The 10693-nt window shown below is 39.5% G+C and overlaps 1 long non-coding RNA gene across 1 annotated transcript in view; it reads left to right on the plus strand.

The window, feature by feature from the left end:
• 1700010N08Rik (RIKEN cDNA 1700010N08 gene) overlaps positions 1–10301 on the plus strand; it is a 68872-nt gene extending 58571 nt beyond the window's left edge. Inside the window, exons 6-7 of the long non-coding RNA NR_153826.1 lie at positions 9484–9608; positions 9821–10301. This is a non-coding gene — a long non-coding RNA (RIKEN cDNA 1700010N08 gene). The remainder of the gene's footprint in view (positions 1–9483; positions 9609–9820) is intronic.
• Positions 10302–10693: the final 392 nt, after the last annotated feature.

Below are 10693 nucleotides of genomic sequence, written 5' to 3' on the forward strand. Positions count from 1 at the left end.
ATTTCATTGACAAAGCAAGTCTCAGAAATGCTCATCATAGACTTTGTTCTCGGATTAAGTCCTGTGGAGTGCATTTTAAACAAGTGTAGCAAGCTGAGGAAGGAAAAATACAAAATGTATGGTTCAAGTATTAAAGGGGCACAAGGAAGTGAGATGGAGCCTTATCCTGTGTTCTAGGAGATAGCAGATTAAGAGAGTGGGACTTTGCAGTATGCTCAGCTAAGTTTAGATCCAGGTGTGGTGGCACACACCTTTAATCCCATGAGACAGGCATGCAGATCTCTGAGTTCAAAGAAAGTCTACAGAGAAAGTTCCAGGACAGAAAGAGTCTGAAAATAGAAAGCTGATGATAATGTAATATCCCAAGAGTGGGTAAGCTACAGCACCAGGAAGCAGCAGAATTCAGCAGCTTTGGTCGTTTCTGGCAGCTTTTGGGAGAAAGGAGCGTACTGGGACAATTGATGCTGGTTAGCTGGAGCTATGAAATTAGCAGTGATTAAGAAGAGACCAGTGTCACTGAGGTAAAATCTTCTAGGAAGTGTTTTTTGAGAGCACAAAGAAGCTGTGTTCCACAGATAGGCAAGATTTAAACATACTAAAACTAAGGAAAGATGTGATCAAAACAAATGTTTTAAAGTTTGGTTCCTATCTGGCACAGTTGGTGGTTGTGGGAGTAACAATAATCCACTGGAGAATGGAGCAGGTAGATGGTCAACTTTGTCTGATCTGCTGACCAAACCATGCAGTGTGTTCAATATCAGACAATGCTCACTGGTCACTGGTCACTGGTAACCAATGATGATACAAATTTTTTTTGGCAGTACCATGGAAACCCCAGGATTCTCAGGAGGTGATAGGGTGATTGGAAGAGTTATGTAATCAATCAAGCAATAGCCAACTTTAAGGTCAGATTATGAGCTACATAAGAATCTGATAATAGTGGATGAACAAGATACCATAAGACCAACAGCAGCCATGAAAGTCCGTGTATGTGCTAATGAAGAAAATTAATCTTGGCATATCTGACCCCCTTTCCAGGAACTTTAGCCCAGGAGATCATGGCAGTGACTTTTATAAGGGTCATTGATGAGGCTATTTATGATGTGTGTATCATGTATCACATTCCAACAGATTGCACCACATCAGTGCTCACTGTCTTACAGTTTTACTGCTGTGAATACAAACGACGCCCATAGGAAGGAATAAAGGACCAACATTGTGACTGTGTTGAAATGTAGGACTGAGGGCATTAAATGCACCTTGTGAGAAATTATGAATGCCATCTCTTCTTTTCTGGTTTCTTCTCCAGAGGTCCTTTTTTCCACTGTTCTGGATCATATTGGACCGTCCATCTCTCTTATTTTTATCCACTCTTTCTAGTCTTTGATCCTTGAACCAACTTGACCCTGCACCCTTACACTAGTGGGTGATATCACTGTGAACATCCACAAGCAGTAGTCTTCATTTCATTAAGCACATGTGTGTAAAGTGGGTTCTGCCCTTACAAGTAAACAACAAAAGGTCTGCATGCATCCCCTCTTTCAGCATTTGTTGCTGTTCTCCTGTCAATATTCTATTACCTCTGGAATTTTACTCTCCTCTTTCATTTACCTGAGATACGTTTGCCTCTGTAGCTCAAGTTGTTCTGGAATTTACTGTAAATGCTCCTCAGGCTTCAAAAAAAAATACTGAGATGAAGCAAATCTGATATTTCCAAGTTGAACATGCTTAACTGATGACAGGAAAGGAGTCATAAATCAAAGGTTGTGTCAGCATCACTAAGGTGCTCAAACACTTGTATTTCTTTCTTTTTGTTTATATAGTAGGTTATATTGATGGTCTTATGTATATTGAACAATCCCTGTATTCCTGAGATGAAGCCAACTTGAACATGTTGGATGATGTTTTTGTGTGTGCTCGGATTTGGTTTGCTCATATTTTATTAAATATATTTGCATCAATGTTCATAAGAGAAATTGACCTGAAATTATTTTTCTTTGTTGAATCCTTGTGTGATTTAGTATCAGGCTGACCGTGGCCCCATAGAAAGGGTTTTGCAATGTTTCTTCTGTTTCTATTTTCTGGAATAGGTGATGAGTATTAATGTTAGGTCTTTCTTGAAAGTCTGGGGTAATTCTGCACCAAAACCATCAGGGTCTCGACTTTTTTTACACTTGATCTTAGCCAAAAGGCCGAGAAGCGATTCGACTTTTTTTGATTAGGAGACTTTTATTGACTGCTTCTATTATTGTAGGGATTATAAAACTGTTCAGATTATTTACCTGGTCTTAATTTAACTTTGGTAAGTAGAATCATTCCAGAAAATTGTACATTTCATTTTCCAGTTTTGTGGAGTCCAGGTTTTGAGAAAGACATAGTGATACTTTGAATTTCCTAAGTCTCTGTTGATATGTTTTGCCTTTTGGATTTTGTTAATTTGGTTATTGTCTCTCTGCCTTTTAGCTAGTTTGGCTAATGGTTTGTTCATTTGCTTTTTTTCTCAAGGATCCAGCTGTTGGTTTTGTTGCTTCTTTGAATTGTTGTTTTTGTTTCTAATATATTGATTTAAGTCCCGAGTTTGATTATTTTGCGCTATCTACTCCTTTTGCCTGTGCTTGATTCCTTTTGTTCTATGGCATTCAGATTTGCTATTATGAGATCTCTCTAGTTTATTTTTTTCCAGCTCCAGCTCTTGTATGCCCTTTGAACCACTAGGTCAGTCCCTGGGAGCCCCAAAGGGTCCAAGTAATTGACTTTGTTGGTCTTCTTACCGAGTCCATATGCCCTTTGGATTCCTCCATCCCTCCCCCAACCAACTCTTTCACAAGATTTCCCATGCTCCCTCTAATGTTTGGCTGTTGGGTTTTGTGTCTGTTCCATCAACTAATGAATGGAGTCTCTTAGAAAGCAATTATTCTAGGTTATTCTCTACAAGCATAGCACAGTATTTTTCTGCATTTTTATTTCTTTATTTTATTTTTTTAAATGCTAAAGTTATTTTTTATTGGATATTTTCTTTATTTACATTTCAAATGTTATCCCTTTTCCTGGTTTCTCTTCCTCCTGGAAACACCCTATCACATCGTCCCTTCCCCTGCTTCTATGCAGGTGTTCCTCCAACCACCCACCTCCTCACCCTTGATTCCTTTGCACTGGGTCATCTATCAAGCCTTCATAGGACAAAGGACCTCTTCTTCCATTTATGCATGACAAGGCCATCCTCTGCTACATATTCAGCTGGACCCATGTGTACTCCTTTGTTGATGGCTTAGTCCCTGGGATTTCGGGGGGTCTGGTTGGTTGATGTTGTTGTTCTTCCAGTGGGGTTTCAAAAGTCTTCAACTCCTTCAGTCCCTTCTCTCTCTCTCTGCATTGGGGACTGGTTGTTCCTCATAACATGGATTGCAAGTTGGGCCAATCATAGACTGGCCATTACTGCACTCTCTGCTCCATCTTTGTCCCTATACTTTTTGTATGCAGGAAAAATTTTGGGTCAGATGTTTTGTCAGTGGGTTGGTATGATTGTCCTTTCACAGGTAGTCCTCCCTGCTACAAGTCTCTTTCACTTTGAGAGCACTTGGTGCTATAGCTTTCCTCTTGGTTATGTTGTGCCTTCATATTCATTGAATTTTAGGAACTCTTTAATGTTTTCTTTACTTCTTCCTGTCCCAGTGGTCACCGAGTAGAAAGTTGTTCAGTTTCCATGAGTTTGTAGGCTTTCTGCTGTTTCTTTTCTTGTTGAAGTCCAGCTTTAATCCATGGTGATCTAATATGATATAAGGGATTATTTCAATCTTCTTTATCTGTTGACAAAGGCTTGCTTTATGACTAACTATGTTGTCAGTCTTGGAGAAGGATCCATGAGGTGCTGAGAATAAGGTACATTGTTTTGTACTCGGGTAAAATGTTCTATAAATATCTGTTAGGTTCACATGATCATAACCTGTTACCTTCATTATTCTTTGTTGACTTTGTTTTCATGATAACCTGTTAAATGTTAAGAGTGGGGTGTTGAAGTCCCTCACTATTAATGTGTGCTGGTGTGATTTTAAGCTCCTTTCTGCAATCACTTGTTGGCATCCACAATAGTGTCTGAGTTTGGTGACACTCTTTGGGATGGATCCCCAGGTGGGGGGCAGTCCATGGATGGTCTTTCCTTCAGTTTCTGCTCTACACTTTGTCTGTTTATCTCTTCCCATGGGTATTTTGTTCACCTCTTCTAAGAAGGACTGAAGCATCCAGATTTTGGTCTTTTTTCTTCTTGAGCTTCATGTGGTCTTTGAATTGTATCTTGGGTATTCTGAGCTTCTGGGCTAATACCATTTATCAGTAAGTACACACTATTTGTGTTCTTTTGTGATTGGGTTACCTCACTCAGGATGGTGTTTTCTAGTTCCATTCACTTGCCTGAGAACTTCACCAATTGGTCGTTTTTAATAGCTGAGTAGAACTCCATTGTGTAAATGTAGCATATTTTTTGTATCCATTCCTCTGTTGAGAGACATCTGGGTTCTTTCCAGCTTCTGGCTATTATAAATAAGGCTTCTATGAACATAGTGGAGCATGTTTCCTTATTACACATTGCAGCATCTTCTGGGTGTATGCCTAGGAGTGGTATAGTTGGGTCCTCAGGTAGTACTATGTCCAATTTTCTGAGAACCCACCAGACTAATTTCCAGACTGGTTTTACCAGCTTGGAATCCCACCAGCAATAGAGGAGTTTTCTTCTTTCTCCACATCCTCTCCAGCATCTGCTGTCACCTGAGGTTTTTATCTTCACCATTTTGACTGGCTAAGACACTGAGTTGGCCAATTCAGACTCTGGGCCTTGATTTATTTTGTGTACTGAGTCAGTTTCCTGAAAGTTGTCTTGGGATCCCTGATTCATTTCACAAACCAGCTTCCAGGCCCGTTTCCTCTGTACTTTCATTTTGGCTTAATTCTGGTGTCTCTCATCCCAGTTACCCTTCATTGTCGGCCAGCTTCTGGAGAACTCTGACGATGTCTCCTCCAGGACTCACTCATTCTTTTCCCTTTCTTAGCCTTCTTTGGCAGCTTTCACCCACAAGAACTTTTTCTTATATAAATTTCCACTGGGGGAAAATCTCTTATGCTCAAGAAATAACATAAACACAGTACATAGACTTACACTAGCCAGCCTCAATGGAACACAACCAGATTTCAAATATGGTACCTGGGAGTCATGCTATCCAGACATCGTCAATGTGTGCGTTTCTGACAGCACATGCACCTTAGGGTTAGCTTCAGACCTGAAGGAGGGCGGGCTATGCAGGCCTGCACTCTGTCGAGTGGCAACTTTTTTCTGAGGCCCCGTTACTTTGCAGGTCAGGATTAATGAAGTATAGGGAGGAGGCAAGGTGGCATAGAGAGGACAACAGGGAGATTGGGGACTAGGGAGGGTACAAGTGGGCTGGTGATATTGGCAGTAATGGCTGTAGGATTCCTTTTGCATTCTGGGCTTGTTTATTTATTTTTTGTTGTTTTTGTTTTTGCATAAGGGGCTCACTGGGTGGCCTTGTGTGGCCTAGAATTCATTCCCCAGTTTATTAGTCAAATCCTTTATGATGGACCAGGATTTACTTCTATTTCTGCTACTAAGTACTTTTATGACCTCATTTAAGGCTTTCTTTCTTATAAGTAAAACACATATATGTTTAGCTGGCATTGAAGCAAGAATCTAGGTATGGGTAATTAGTATAGTAACTTTTAAAAATTTTATTTTATTATGCTGAAGATCATTACACAAGGTTCCTACCCTAAATTCCTAACTGCAGTACTAGTTGTACCTCCTGAAGGATACTAACCCATGTGATTTAGCTTAGCTGAAGGTCAGGTCCAGTCTCTAATAGAAGGATTTTAATCTTGGGGGAAGACACTCCAGATGCAGTGCAGATCAAGGTGGTATATCTTTCCAGCATTGCAGGGAAGAGCACATTTTGGTCTTTAGTTATAAACTGTCCAGTGGGCATCCTGGAGGTCTAGGATGTATCTGGTTATCTCCAGTGATGTTTCTGGGTTCTGGTTATCAGATGTAGCCTTGGGTGTTGTGGAGTTCCTTGCCTAAGCTGTTCTATGTTTTTTGTTGTTGTTGTTGTTGTTTTACATTGTTTTTAAACTATGTTCAATACTGCTTTCTCTGGTGGTCTTGGAGCCTTTGGTTTTGTTTGTTTGTTTGTTTGTTTGTTTGTTTTATTTTGTTTTGTTTTTTGTTTTTTGATTTGATTTATTATTTTCTCTCTGAAGACAGTCTCCCTATGTCTCCCAGATACTTGCTGTGAAGTCTAGGGTGAGCTTGAAAGTGTAACATTCCTGTCTGAGCTTCTGGAGCATTGGCATTTATAGTCTCTCTTATTGCATCCAATCCAGAAAGCACTCTAGGCATTTGGAAAATTGGGTTCTATCACTGTGATAAAAGACAAAAATGATTCCTGGGGCTGAAGGTCTGGGACACAAAGGCCCAGCCCAGTCAGAAGCTAAGTCTATTTCACTTATTAGGAGTCTCTTAATTGTCTCTCTTCAAATATGTAGCATGACCTTGGTTATCTGCCAGTGTTTCCTGTGATTCTCAGATTACAGTATGATGGTGGGTTCCTCAGAGCAACAGTGATACGACAGTTGCCTGATAACTGAAATTTTGCTTTTTGCTGAGGATACACTCAGTTTTTCAGCTTCAGAAAGCAGTGTATGAATTGCGATTCTTGTTTGCTAAAAAAGTACTGAGAACAATATTTGACACAGAGGGACTTAGCAAATGAAGTATATGTTTTTGCATTTGGTAAATTAAGTTTATCACATGGACAATAGAATATATAATATAACCTCAGCACTCAGGAGGATAGAAAGCCTGAGGCCCTCTTAGCATACACATCAAGACCCTATCTGGAAAAGCTGACAAAGAAAAGGTTCAAATTTTTTGATTTTTGGCATCTGTTAAGAGAGTTATCTTGGAGAAGGTTCCCCAGAATCTACACATTTTAATTTATTTTTATGTTCATTGATGTTCTGGCTTCATGTGTGATGCATGTGTAAGATGTCACAAGCCCTAGCCCTTGATTTACAGATAGATGTGAACTGTCATGTGGGTGCTGGGAAATTAACTTTGGTTCTCTGAAAGAGGAGCCAGAGGTCTTTATTCACTGAACCATATCTCCAGCTCCAGGAATCTACATGTTTTTAAAAAAGATTTTAAAAGTGTGTGAGTGTATGTGTTTGTGTGTGTGTGTATGTGTGTGTGTGTGTGTGTGTGTGTGTGTGTGTGTGTGTGTGTGTGTAAGTATCCATAGAGGGCGGAAGAGAACTCCATTGGATCTGAAGTTACAGGTTTGGAGCCACCCAGTGTGGGAGCTGGAACCTCTGGAAAAGCAACCCGTGCTCTTGATCCCTGAAACATCTCCCTAAACCCAGAACCTGTATTTTTTTGTGTGTGTGTTTCTATTTTTTATTCCCTATATCTCTTAAAGTTTTAATGCCCAAGTTTGGTAAATGCTAGAAGTTTATACATACACACACTTACATATCTACATCTTTTAAGATTGGAGCCCGAGCTTCATTGTTAAACTCTCTGTCAAAAAGAGGTTAAATGGCAAGTATACATATATAAGATTTAGGGAAAAATGAAATAACCCTAATGTATAACTTTTGCTTTTATGAACTACAACCTTTTTGAAGCAAATCTCCTTGTTAAGCTACTACAGCCTCATATTCTTTTTTTATATTTTTTATTATTACATATTTTCCTCAATTACATTTAGAGTGCTATCCCAAAAGTCCCCCATACCATCCCCCCCCACTTCTGTACCCACCCATACCCATTTTTTGGCCCTGGCATTCCCCTGTACTGGGGCAAATAAAGTTTGCATGTCCAATGGGCCTCTCTTTCCAGTGATGGCCAACTAGGCCATCTTTTGATACATATGCAGCTAGAGTCAAGAGCTCCGGGGTACTGGTTAGTTCATAATGTTGTTGCACCTACAGGGTTGCAGATCTCTTTAGCTCCTTGGATACTTTTTCTAGCTCCTCTATTGGGGGCCCTGTGATCCATCCAATAGCTGACTGTGAGGATCCATTTATGTGTTTGCTGGGCCCCGGCATAGTCTCACAAGAGACAGCTATATCAGGGTCCTTTCAGCCAACGCTTGCTAGTGTATGCAATGGTGTCATCGTTTGGAGGCTAATTATGGGATGGATTCCTGGATATGGCATTCTCTAGATGGTCCATCCTTTTGTCTCAACTCCAAACTTTGTCTCTGTAACTCCTTCCATGGGTTATTGTTTCCAATTCTAAGAAGGGGCAAAGTGTCCACACTTTGGTCTTCATTCTTCTTCAGTTTCATGTGTTTTGAAAATTGTATCTTATATCTCGGGTATACTAAGTTTCTGGGCTAATATCCACTTATCAGTGAGTACATATCATTTGAGTTCTTTTGTGATTGTGTTACCTCACTCAGGATGATGCCCTTCAGGTCCATCCATTTGCCTAGGAATTTCATAAATTCATTCTTTTTAATAGCTGAGTAGTACTCCATTGTGTAAATGTACCACATTTTTTGTATCCATTCCTCTGTTGAGGGGCATCTGGGTTCTTTCCAGCTTCTGGCTATTATAAATAAGGCTGCTATGAACATAGTGGAGCATGTGTCCTTCTTACTGGTTGGGACATCTTCTGGATATATGCCCAGGAGAGGTATTGCGGGATCCTCCAATAGTACTATGTCCAATTTTCTGAGGAACCGCCAGACTGTTTTCCAGAGTGGTTGTACAAGCTTGCAATCCCACCAACAATGGAGGAGTGTTCCTCTTTCTCCACATCCTTGCCAGCATCTGTTGTCACCTGAATTTTTGATCTTAGCCATTCTGACTTGTGTGAGAAGGAATCTCAGGTTTCTTTTGATTTGCATTTCTCTGATGATTAAGGATACTGAGCATTTTTTCAGGTGCTTCACAGCCATTCGTTATTCCTCAGGTGAGAATTCTTTGTTTAGCTCTGAGCCCTATTTTTTAATGGGGTTATTTGATTTTCTGGAGTCCACCTTCTTGAGTTCTTTATATATATTGGATATTAGTCCCCTATCTGATTTAGGAGAGGTAAAGATCCTTTCCCAATATTCTTACAAGAAAAGTCCTTATGTACTCTGTGGCTTGACAAACAAGTTAAGTTTTTATTATGAACAGTCAAAAGCCAGCGATTCAAATTCAGGTTAAAGGCATCCAGTTTACAGGATCATTAGAATCTGAAGCAAAGTCCTTCAGCTGTATGCTTTTAAACTGCTACACAAACGCATCACAGCAATGTTCAGGTTGTAGCTGAAAATTTTCCAGTGCACTTCTGGGACTTGAAATCTATGCATTTTAGGTAAGCGCACTAAACTCAATTCGTTGTTGAGGCTACTGCCAAGAACATGGTCTGCTTGAAAACAGAATATATCGCTGATTATCTCATGCTGGAATCCCCTCTTTTTGCAGATAATTACCGTGTATCCGAAGCTGCTTTATTTCATAATAAGGAAGGTGGGCCTGGATAACCACAGAAGAGGAAAACTCCTGCAGAAAATGTTGTCAGAACCTGTATTCTTAAGAGATGTTCTCAGGTGAGGTGTTCTTATATAAGTGGGGTCTACTTACAGGTTAGATAGTCTTAGTTTTTAAGATGGTTATAGAAATATTAGTAAAAAAACCCAAATATATACAGAAAACATGCAAATATATTGAAAGTTTTTACAAATGGATGGGGAAATATCTTTTTGGTTACTTCAAAAATTATTTGACGAGAATGACATCTTATTTTTTTCCTTGTTAATAGCAATGTACAGTAAACTTTGCAACTTGGAAATGCATTTTTCCATGAGTGAATCTATGAAAGTTGTTTCAGAATTTAAAGTTCAGTGACACAGTGGTTACTCCACGTACCTTTGGCAACATGTTATGGAAAACTTGAAGGACTGGCAAGATGGCTCAGCAGGTAAAGCTGTTTGACACCAAAATCTGACCTCCTGTATTCCATCACCAAATTTAACTGTGACACAGAAGGACTAACTTCAGAGAGTTGACCTCTGAACTTCCCACTCATGCTGTGGGTTTTGTGTGCCAACACTCACACACATAGTTGCCTACTTCAGTCAATGCCAGTGTGCTTTTAGAGCTAACATCTTGCTACATTTGAGAAGGTTTCTTTTGTTTGCTGCCTTGAAGTCTTCAAGCTGTCTTATGGAAGACTGAAGAATATTTTCATACAGAAATTCAAGAATAAGCTTCAGTTATTAAACAATGAGTATCTGAAAATCAGAACATGATTTGAATTAGTTACTTTCTCTTATGCCTTTTACAGTTGTGTGTTTGTTGGCCTCTGCCACAATCATTGTCATCAGGTCTGACCATAAGCACATTCACCATTATTTTACTTAGAGTGTTTATGTCACTAATTAAACACCATGACCAAAAGCAACCTGGGAAGAAAAAGCTTTATTGATTACTCTTAAATATCCTGAGTCACAGTCCATTGAGGGAAACCAAGACAAGGACTAAAAATGGGAAGCGATCTGGAGGCAGGACCTGATGCAGAGGCCATGGATGAGTGATGTACACTGGTTCCTAAGCTTATTTTTTAAAACGATTTATGCATGTATTATATATATGTGAATGCGTTTTTTATTACATATTTTCTTCATTTACATTT

This window comes from Mus musculus, chromosome 7, assembly GCF_000001635.26.
Source record: "Mus musculus strain C57BL/6J chromosome 7, GRCm38.p6 C57BL/6J".
In the NCBI taxonomy this organism is placed as follows: Eukaryota; Metazoa; Chordata; class Mammalia; order Rodentia; family Muridae; genus Mus; species Mus musculus.